This window comes from Phalacrocorax carbo, chromosome Z (genome assembly GCF_963921805.1).
Source record: "Phalacrocorax carbo chromosome Z, bPhaCar2.1, whole genome shotgun sequence".
NCBI lineage: Eukaryota > Metazoa > Chordata > Aves > Suliformes > Phalacrocoracidae > Phalacrocorax > Phalacrocorax carbo.
The window spans coordinates 18,009,499-18,019,895 of NC_087548.1; positions in this window are offsets into that span (position 1 = coordinate 18,009,499).

A 10,397-nucleotide genomic window follows, 5' to 3' on the forward strand; every position below is an offset into this window, starting at 1 on the left:
GAGAAATAAATGTTTAAAACCTTGGTGTTCCCTCAGAGTTTAAGGTGGTGAGATTTATACTGCTTAATTTTATGGCCTGAGACTGTCTCCTGCACAGATGAGCTTTATGCTGCTGGTTGGGTGCAAGAAACGGAACTGCCAACCTCGGCGTTTATTCTGTAGAAGTCCTATGCTCGAGTCAGTGGAAAAAAGGACAAAGATCTGAAGTTTTATTCAATAGTCTTGGAGGACACGGTGCAGAAAACAGACAGAGATTGGACTGGGACTGATATTTCTTTAGAGGTGGAATGTGCCCACATTCATTATATTTTTAGGGAAACATATCCTTGCCCTCTTTGCTGGGTTGGGACCCAGCCCTCATATATGTGATGATGTCCTTTACTATTCCAAATGATAGATTATTTGCTGGGCCTCCTGCCCTAGGATAGGGTGTTGGTTCTCAGTGCTAATAAAGCCCTGCAAGGTTGGCTGGAAGTAAGTATTTGGTATGCATTATGTCTGTCAATTCCTAAATGAGCACTGAAGCAGCCAAAAAGAAATTAAATGGGATGAGATCTATTAATAGGGAGAGGAATATAATGCAGCTCTGTAGTGATTGACAGTTGGTGTCTTGCCAATTATTGCAACAGAGGTGGAGATGCTATCAAATAAAGGCCAATATTCCATTCCCATTTCTTTCTCAGCTTTTTAGAGGGGGATGTGGACATGGCTTGATTAACAAGTGCTGAGCCTGTAAGCTATTTGTAATACCACTGAGTGCTGCTGAGACTAGCAGCTCACAGGTACTGAAGAATAAAGGGTCCAGACAGAGTAAACCCAGCTGAGGCAGCTGACTTAGGAAACAGTGACCTTGCTCTGGAAAGCACCGAGGATGGAAGCGAACAGCCGTCACTACTGAAAAGTTGGTGTTTCCTCCCACGTAGCACGTAGAGACACCTGCAGGCCCTCAGTCCCCCTACAGAGAGATGATAAGCAGCTGTTGTTAGTAATTATCACTGTGCCAGTAAATTATATTTATTATATTATTTGTTATTATATTACATTATATCTATTAGAGCCTTTATCATATTAAGGAGAGCTTAACTACATTCATATTGATAAGCAATAAGCATCTTGCTTTATAACATTCACCTTATCTGAGATCATTGTTCTGCCTCAAGATTTACTGAGGAAAAAAGTTCCTCTGCATTAAAGCAAGTGTAGGGAATATTATAATGTTGGCTGTGGCTTTACGTAAACCTAATTCAGTTGTTTCAGAAATGTATAAACCCTGAATATGTTTAATCTTCAGCCTAAAGCATTACCCTGGGTGAAAAAAAATCCACTTCCACATGTTTTTACAAACAGTGGAATAACGATGTTAATGATTATTAAATTTACAGTCAAAGAGTCTGACGATTCCATTTCTTATATTAATCCCCCGTGAATTCGCAGGCTTCTGTAGCCCTTTGTCCACAGCTTCTAAAGAAATAATTGACTTAAATCTTAATTTTGCTTTCCACCGCAAGTATTTTCGTAGCTGTTGAGTATGTTCCAATCTCACGGCAGGAGGCAGTTATGAACTCTAATTTGGACAAGTCTTCAGTTTCAAACAATAATTTTTATAATTATCATCCTGTTTCTACTCACTGTCTTTCTTTTTTGGGGGGAATAATGGTCCTGGTGGAAATAACAGCTCCCTTCCCTTCTTACTGAAGATAAACTATCACCTTTTTTAACATGTTTCAAACTTTTCAAAGCATCACAGCAGAGAAATACCAGTGTCTTTAGAAATTAACTGATGTTTGTTATTTCTGTTATCTAGACTGGTAACATGTACATTTCTTGAAAAAATCTCACATGGCCATGGAATTAAGAGGCTGTTGGTAATTATGTTCTGGTAAAGTCTGCTGTAGTGATTTGCAACATGTGCAAATAATGAGAGGCGGGAGGCAGAACATGGATCCAGCACAAATTCTATCATGAGACCTTAGGACTCCAGTGTCTGTTTTGCTCTTGTGACTGAAGGATGTCACAAACAGGGAATTCAAAGTCCACTGGCAGATCATAAGTCTCTACTGAGTCTTCTCATGCCTTTTCATTTTATAACGGTGTAACTGTGTCAACTCGGTGGAGTTACTCATGCTTTATAGTGGAATAAATTGCAACAAAAACAGGCTGTTGAGGTTTATTTAATGCTTACATAAACAAATTTCCATTTGTTTATGAGGCCTTAAACTCTTGGTTAAATGCTGAAAATAAAGGGTGACTTAAGTAAATGTTAAGGTATATTAAAGTAAATTCAGCAAAATAATTAGAACCATAAGCTCATTAGTTGAAGTAACTCCAAAATGAAAGACATACTGGTCTCGTGCTCCCCTCGTGTGTGATCCAGGGCAGCGTAAGGTGAATAAATGCATACTTCTCAGAATTCAAATGAAGCAACAAAAGCTGACATCCTCTGATATAGGTCTGTGGATGAAGGAATAACTGATACATGCAATTGCTTACTTAAAAAACAAAATGAGACTTAAAGGAGCTCTGATCTAGTAGGTAAATGTTTTTGTTTTCTGTTTAGAAATTCCATTATAATAATGAAGTATCTTTTTCTACGTTAACCCATCTGTAGCACAGTGTAATTAGCAAGGAAAGTCTTTTATCAGGTGTGTCCTAAATCACAATCATCACACAGATTACAAATGCAAACTGGCTGAAGCTGCTGAATACCTGCATGTATTCTGAGTTCCTTATTGGCTCTGTTTTACTTTCTGCATTTATCCTGCAATAATTCTATCAGCCTGCAAATTCCCCATCACCTCAGTGGGTCTAAAACCAAAGGCCCTCTATCATTTGAAGGAAGAACAGGTTACCTGATGATACCCAAGAGGTGGTTAAGAAGACCATAACTGTACAACATCATCTGCACTTTTGTATTTTTCAGTGTTTTTAGTAATACTTGGCAGCCTTGTGATTTACAGAAGAAAACTGAAAATGCCTTCAGTTCTACAGGAATGATGCAGGTGCACCAGGATTTAGCAGGCAGCTTTAGGCTTTGTGGTACAGTGCACTGAGTTACACATAACTGAAGTGATTAAGGATCTGGACCAATGAATACAAAGGAATTTACACAAAACCCTTTCTTTTTTTCTGTATTTAGATGGTTCTTTTTACATTAACAGAACAGGTCTTCAGGAGGGTGTAACTGTAACCATAACTTCAGAAGTATCATCAGCAACATATACCATTCCCACTGAGGTCTTTATACCCAATAAATCTCCTTAGGAGATGTGGAGGAAGGTGATTCTGCAGCTAAATCCACAGCAGTTCATTTCAGGTGACTTTAAAGGCTTCTTACCAGAAATACCTGTACAAGCAAATTCTTGTTAATGATTTGTACCAGGTCATCCAAGCATAGTTCACTGCACTGAACCCTAGCCAGGGAATGGAAGTTACGACAGCACAATACATGGGATTCCGTGACAATATACAGTGACAGAAGTTCAAGTCTTGTCTTTGCTTATCTGTTGTAAAACACAGGAAAACTGAAGTGAAATCTGCATCCAGATAATGTGTTAAGAGGAATTTTTATTAAAAAGTTCTCTTTCAAGAATTGTTGTATAGTGATTAAAAAATTGATGACATATTTTTGGTTAAATTTCCTTTGGTTAAATCTTGTGCACCCTTCTTAGGGCAAGAGTGTGTGAATGTGCCGCCAGCACCAGTAATGAAGGTATAACTGGCTAAATCAACTATTTTTTCCTGTTCTGACTACCTTAGAAATTCAAAAGCAGCTGCCATTTCAGCATCAAAGCACTCTAAGTAACAAATTGTTTGTGAGCTGCTGAAATAATTTGCAGATAAAATACAAAAGCAGATCGGTCTAAGTGGCAGTTTTCACTCAACAAAATATACTTTGCTGCTGCAGCACACAGGAAGCTGAGATTGATAGCCATCTATTCCCACCATAAGTAAAAACTATTTTCACAAAAAGGGGCCTCCCAGGACTCCCCAGGGAGGCAGTCATGGTGCCAAGCCCGACGCTATTCAACAAGCACTTGGACAACACCTTCAGACACATGGTGTGAATTTGGGGTTGTCCTGTGCAGGGACAGGAGTTGGACTCAATGATCCTTATGGGTCCCTTCCAACTCAGGACATTCTATGATTCATGACCATAGTGAACTTCAAACATAAGTACCTAAAGTGGTTGCTCTAGATGAAGAAATACTGTAAAGCAAAATAGACCTTCTGAGGACCGGTGGAAGAACTGAACTGTTTATTAAATGTGTTCTACATAAAAGCAGACAGAGAGCTGTGCTGACACCTGTGCTTGCAACAATCAAATCCTGAACAGACTGACTGCTGCCTTCTGGTTTTGGAATGCTGATGGAAGTCTGGAAGAGCCAGATCTTTATCTGATTTGTATCAGGAAACATCCTTTGATGTGCGAGGAGGACTTATAGCAGCTATCTTACAGTAACACCTCTCCTGTTGTTGTCAGTGCCGTTACTCAGAGTCAGCCATGGTGACGAGCCTTCAGCCCCTGCCTAGATTTGATTTCTGTTAACAAAACCATACTGGCTTAAAAGTCGTGCCTTCAGCAGACAGCGCTCTGCCACACGTTCAGCAGCTACAGTACCTGTTACCAATACATAGCTACTTGGTGCCTGCAACCCACGCTCGGAATGCAACAGGCATGCCTAGTCAGCTGGATAACTGCACACCTTCTAGAAGCACTAAATGCTTATTGATTGATTCTAATACTAGAATGAATAAAACTAGAATGAATACTAGTAAATTCATACTAACTGGTGAAAAAAAAAGAGATAGAAAGGCCATTACTAGCTTCAGATTTCCCAGTATTTCCTGTTCTCCGGAAGAGTTCACATTTTTGCTGAAAACTATAATTATTGCCTAAAATATATTTCTTTTTGTGTGTTTTGGATGAAAAAAAGTATAACAGAAGTCCCCAATCTTCTGGTATTACAGTCCTACATTTTATTTTCCACAGATGCAGTTCTTGAAGGTAACAATGGAGCAAAGTAAAATTTTGAATACAGAATATTATACCTGTATTATGTTGACAATGAGCCAGCAAAGACTGGAGACCACTATACCTGACAAACACACTAGCCCTACCTTGACACTGGCAGTCTTCCTATTACTCCTACAGCTTTGGCTTCCTAGGTTTTGGCTGGTTGAGGGAGAAGTCAAAATCAGAGTAGCAGAACTGTAATAGCATTCTAGAATAAAGGATGCAGAATGTAACACAGCGGAAATAACTCGGTGTTTGAAAGAAAGAGAAGTGAGAGGAGAGAAGATATGATGAAACCCTGTGTGAGGACACCTTTGGAAGTCACCTCCACAAGCCATCACACTACTCCACATCACTGCAAATAGCAAAGACATGAGAAAACCTGCTCTGCAAAATTCAAGCAGCCACTATTGGTATCTTCTATGCTTCTATTCTTATTTCATATGTTCACATGTATCTGGATGGACCTCTTGGCTTGTCTGAGAATTCACACTGAACAGGCTTCATATCATGTTCTCTAATTACAGGCAATAATGGCAATACCCACTTCTGAGTCTCCTCATCCTGTTCTAAAACCACTGGCTCAACTGGTGGAACTTGAAAAGGGAGCAAGTCCTGGCCCTGACAAGAAGTAGTCATCATGCCACACCTCAGCGTCTCTCCAAACCTCAGTAAAGGTTTGCATGCTGCTCATTTGCAAGGACTCTTGTTAGAACTGCAGGAGAGATGGGTCCCAGGTTTACATTTTACTTCGATAAGTCTCCGCCTCTAGCTGACCTCTATTTTCCATTTTTTACTGGCTGTCTGTTGGCAGGAAGAGATGTTCAGAATATTACTCATGTATGCCTTACATTATTTAGTAGTTATTATTTACATATCAGGCATAAAACAGTGCTGGAATTGTATTTAAGGAGATGGTAGCATCTCCAGTAGACCCCAGAGTCGGTGCCTCATGGTGGAACAGCTGAGCAGCTCCCACACCTGTCTTTGACCATCAGTGGTTTATCCAGCCCTCTAAACTGCAAGCTGAATTTCTCTGAACTTTTTCTTGTCAGCAAAAAAAGAAGAAAAACAAATTAGGGATTTGTGCTGATCCTGCAACACAGTCATTGCCAGATTTCCTATAAGAGCTCAAGAAGAGGAAACAAAATATGAAAGTAAAGCAAAAAAAAAACTTGTAGCACTTTAAAAATCATGGCAATAATGCTGTAGAACATTCTCTCCAACACAGCTAGCAGGCATTCAGAAGGACAGACAGACCAGAAAACTAAAGGCAAAAGTGATCCCATGACTTCAGTAAGAGTAATAATTAACAATAAATGCTATTTAATTATATTGCCCTTTTTGCAAAGACTTTGTGACGTCTTGCTTGTAAATGTTTTAAGTTAATGATAAAATTTTTGTTGATTCTTTAACACAGACATGTGCCTGAGGTAAGTTACAAAATATATAATTAAAGGATCGTGTAGGATTTCAGACCTCTAGTTGTCCTGAAGCCAAGTGCAGGACTTCATTCTCCATTGTTCAGGTAAATCATTGTGCAGGCAGTGGCTCAGGCACTGTTTGAGGCTTACAGTGTGGATCCTGCATCTGGCCGGTCTTAATAACTTAAATGACAGAACAGAGAGAGGCCGGGTGCTCCTTCAGCAGCACATGTACCTTGGTAGCTGCCCCATCCACGTGCCTGCAAAGGGAGTATGCAAGCTGCTGTTGTCATCGGCACAGTTAGAGCCCACACGCCACACAGCACACAAGCTCTTGCACGGGTGGAAGATGCTCTGAATGGGTGGAAGGCTGTGCTAGAAAGAAAAAAGTTCTTGAAGGAAAAAAATCTTCCCCTACATACTGGGAGGAATTATTTCTAGGTTGCCCAAATTTCCACCTTTCTATTGCTCATAATATTATCTTAATTGCATGTGGAACATTTCCCTTATTGTCTCCAGGTTCTGACGCAAACTTTCATCTATAGTGAACATTATATGAGCCTATTAGTCAGGTGTATTTTCTCCCAGCAATAATATAGTCTATAGGTCTACAATTTTCCAGGAAGATTACACGGCCTGAAAGTAGCAGTAATCTAAAATCATCTGTTAATGTTTCTGCATGTATAATACCTGGAACTGCAGCACTGACAGTGGTTTAGGTCAGAACCTTTCTTCCAGTGTAGCTTTAATCCTTTCCAGACTCTGTAGATTTCCATGGATTATAAAAGAGAGCTGGAAAAATCACCACATTTCATGTCCTGATATGGCTGTGTTCACTGCCGCTTATCAAAAAAACCACAAACGTTTTGTTGCAAATCAGGTTACAAAAGATTTGCTTGTGAAAATCTGGGTTACCTCTGAAGAGGTAATATCTACATATACAAAATCTTTATAAACAATGTGCATGTCTGTTATTTCTACTTCTGATGCACAATGCATACCCATACAAAAATGGCATGATATATATTTATTTTAACAATTAACATGGGTAACTTTTTAACAGGGGTTTTCCTTAAGAGGTTTCCCAGGCAAATACTGACTTAGCCAAGGCCTGTTAAATTTATACTGGGGGCTGGACTAAATGATCTTTAAAGGACCCTTCCAACCCAATCCATTTTATGATTCTGTATTCTGGGTTAAAAGTTAAAAAAACATAGCAAAGTACTTAACACCTACTGTTATTTAAGCACTAACCCACCACACAAGACTTTTCAGCATGCTTCTCATAATTCTGCAGAATTCAAACCACTATGATATATGAAACTGGTAGACACAAAGTTCTTAAACTTGCTGCTTGTTTCAGACAGAATGCTAGAATTCAGCCACCTGCTTGCAGTGTTCACCAGGCACTGACTTCCCTGATTTCACTAGTCAGCTGATCGTCATGGGGTCACAAAAATATGAAACTTGCACTCAGTAGATAAGATTTGGCATGGAGTTTGTAGGGCAGCAGATAATGCGGAGTAGATATAAATGCACATCCTGTCCTAGCTGTGCATTTCTTCTGAAAATACAGAGATAAGAAAAGAACAAGCTGACATCTTTGTGTCACGGGCCTTAAGGTCTAAGGATTTTAACCTCAATTCACAGTTCAGCATGTTACAGTTTTCAAGCATTGCATTCTACAGTTACCACTATCATTTTGACTTTCGTGAACTCCTTTTATCTTCCCTTCCCATTTGAAATATTAAAGAGATGAGGAGGATTAACAGAACAGCCCTCTGTCAGAGGCACAACCCATATTTATTTACCTTTAAAACTTTATAAACAGTCACTGGTATTGTTTTGCTAGGCATACCTATCACAGGGGTTCTACAGAAACGTTTTTCTCTTGCATAACAGCACACATCTGGCTTGCTCAAGGCATGACAGTAAAGCCCTTTCAATCACGCAACAAGTCATTGTGCAACAGAGACATTGCTGAGTCGTCTGATACAAAGAAGATTTCTTGGAAATGATTGGTATCAGGAATGAGCAGCTGATTCCATAAGACTTGTTTTAATAGAAGAGACCAGAAGCATTGTAGCTACTTGAATTCTGCACCTCCTTGGTTGAATCATTTGATCCTGATGTGGGACAATGCGGTGGGAGATCTAGGCATGTTGTGAATGCACTGAGAGTTTTCAAAACTGTTTGGGGAGCCAGACAGAACCCTCCCACAAGCTGGATGTAGGTCACAGGCTGCCAGGTGGAAAGCCTGGCACCAGATAAGCTGATGGTTCCTTTTGGCCTTCATTTACAACATTAATCAACTGCTTCTGGAAAAGGGTTGTCTACTCAATCCTGCACATAAGCATGCCTTCTGAATTCTTGGTTTCATATCTGCAGTTTATCAGTTCCTTCGGTTTTTCAGACAGGAGGGGTTTTCTTTATTAAAGAAGGGAAATGTATCATTCATGCTTTTCTATGGTCAGTTCAGTATTAATTTTTGTCACAGCCCTCCCTGGGAGGGCCAGACCAACACTCGGTCTGGCTGGATGTTCCCTGCCATCTTCAGCACTGCCGTGAGAAGCCCAGAGCTGGAGGAGAACATCTATGCTTTGGTGTTGTTCCCAAACTCGGCTGAATGCTGTGTCCAGAATGCTCACCAGGTTACCTTAATGAACACAGAATTCTCCAGAGTGTCACTGAGGTGATTGTGGGAAAGGGAAAAAAACATCAGGAATTGTTAGCCATACAAAGGAATAATATAGATAGAGATCATCTGGATGTTTCCTTAACAGTTTTTTCCTAATGTAAATAAAATCCACCATAAACCAGGTTATTTTGAGGCTGACAGCTAAATTGTATTTTTGTAACCTCTCTCACAAATCCTAGTGGTAGTGCTGGGAAACACCAGACCCAGCTCTAAGAGAGGAAAAGGAGAACCTGAAAAGTTATAGCTCAGTCAGCCTAATTTATATTTGAAAAGGTATTTGGACAAATTATGAACTGTTCATTTAAAAGTGCCAATCTAATCTGACAGTATAATGAGAAGGGTGAAGCCATACAAAAAGTAAAGAAAGAAACGCTATGGAAAATGCCATGGAAAAAAAAAAGCAAATAGTCAGAAAAAAATAAATTACTGAAAAATAAGCAAACTACCAACCTTTTCAGGACAGGTGGAAGGTGCTGGAATGGAAATTTTACAGTCTTGTATAGTATTTTGGTCCTATAGTGGTAACTTTATCAATATTTCATTATGAATTACAAGCTATTGGAGATACAGTTCAAGTAAAAATTAGATCTATAATGGTTTAAAGTGAGCATTTGTATTTTTTAAATGCAGGAGGCATTAACATTCCTAATGTACTGCCTTGTACCAGAAAGCAAGAATGGGTGTGGCAGACAACGCCTAGATTGAAGCCAATTGTCTGAGCAGACCTCCTAACAAGAACAATAGTATTGTTGCATTAGCAATGCCATTAAGCAATAACATGGGGAAATAGACGGGACATAAATCTGACTTCAAACTTTTGTATATTACATTACAAGCCATCAGTACTGATAAAACTTTCTTCTATTACTGTATAATAAAACACTGTGCAGCTTTAGGAATTTATGTATTGAAGAGTATATAAAAATTAATTTGAAATTGACTGAATTACTATTATGTTTTGTTTGATGTTGTAGGATTTCTATGCTGAACAGCTGCCTTAACTTCATAGACATTTACCTTTTTAGTTGAGGATGAACACAGCAAAAGTAATCACTTAGATCTGGCCCTAGGGCAAAGTGCTGGAGTTCACAAACAACTTAACCTACAGGAATTACATGTGAAGCTTGTAAGAACATACAGCCATTGCATGCAGCAGCTCTTCCGTGGTCATGATTGACAAGGAGGCTGTCAAAGGGACAATCACTGTGTCTGTTTTGACAAGTTAAATTATTATACTGGTTTATTTGGATGAACAGATTTT